The sequence below is a fragment of the Dipodomys merriami genome, unplaced genomic scaffold, assembly GCF_024711535.1.
Source record: "Dipodomys merriami isolate MVZ:Mamm:240054 unplaced genomic scaffold, mDipMer1.0.p SCAF_506, whole genome shotgun sequence".
In the NCBI taxonomy this organism is placed as follows: domain Eukaryota; kingdom Metazoa; phylum Chordata; class Mammalia; order Rodentia; family Heteromyidae; genus Dipodomys; species Dipodomys merriami.
Genome location: NW_027206076.1, coordinates 381,224 through 382,230, shown reverse-complemented (window position 1 = coordinate 382,230; position 1,007 = coordinate 381,224).

Sequence of the window (1,007 nt, the reverse complement as noted above, 5' to 3'; positions counted from 1 at the left end):
GGAATAATGAAAAACATTTAAGGCAATGTGTTTTACTGTAAATAAAAACATACTGATTTGAAAATACTACAAATATTCATTCTTTAAATTTATTTTTAATTCAAACATAATAGGGATGGTTTTAGTGTTGCATGCATTTAAATCTAGCTATTTAGATGGCTGAAAACAGAGGATCATAGTTTCAAGCTAGAATAGGTTAACAGACCATGAATCACTTATCTTCAACTAAGAACCAAAAAGCTAAAAGTGGAGCTGTGGTTCAAATAGAAGACTGCACCTGTTGCTCAGGCCTGTAATCCTAAGTACAGTGGAGGCAGAGATATGAGGATTGTGGTTTATAGCCAGCCCTGGCAGGAACACCTGTGAGATTCTTATTTCCAAAGAACCACTAGAAAACTGGAAGTGGTCCTGTGACTCAAGTGGTAGAGTGCTAGCTTTGAGCTGAGGAGCTCAGGGAGCTGCCCCAGTCCCAGAGTTCAAGCCAAACGACTGAAAAGAACCACCACAAGATGTAGACTGAATAACACCCATTGTCCTAGGGAGCATGGCAGAGAAGTCAGGCCGAGCTTCCTGTCAGCTGGGAGTCATAAGCAGGTCACCCAGCTTCTCTGTGCCTCAGTTTCCACAGCTTCAAAACTGAACAAAGTGAAGGATCCCGTTACTCATGGGGATTGGGTATTAAAGAAAGAGAGTCATGTTTTGTTTCATAATCCCATACCTGTCACAACATTAATAACACAAAACCATCTGAGATCTTTCTGGGTATATTCTGTCATATACTCACAGAACTGCCAAGAACCGTATCTGACGGCCCCACCCTCTGTGTCTGGCCCTGCTCTAGAGATCACTCTGTATTAATCCCTTGTTTTCTCAAAACTGTCCCAGGAGGAGATTGAAGTCCAATGGTTGAGGCCCAACCCAGAGACTCACCTCTGGGCAAAAATGGGCTGCTGTGTACTGAGTTTGTGACAATCCATCTAAACCAATGACTGAGCGTGGCACTACAT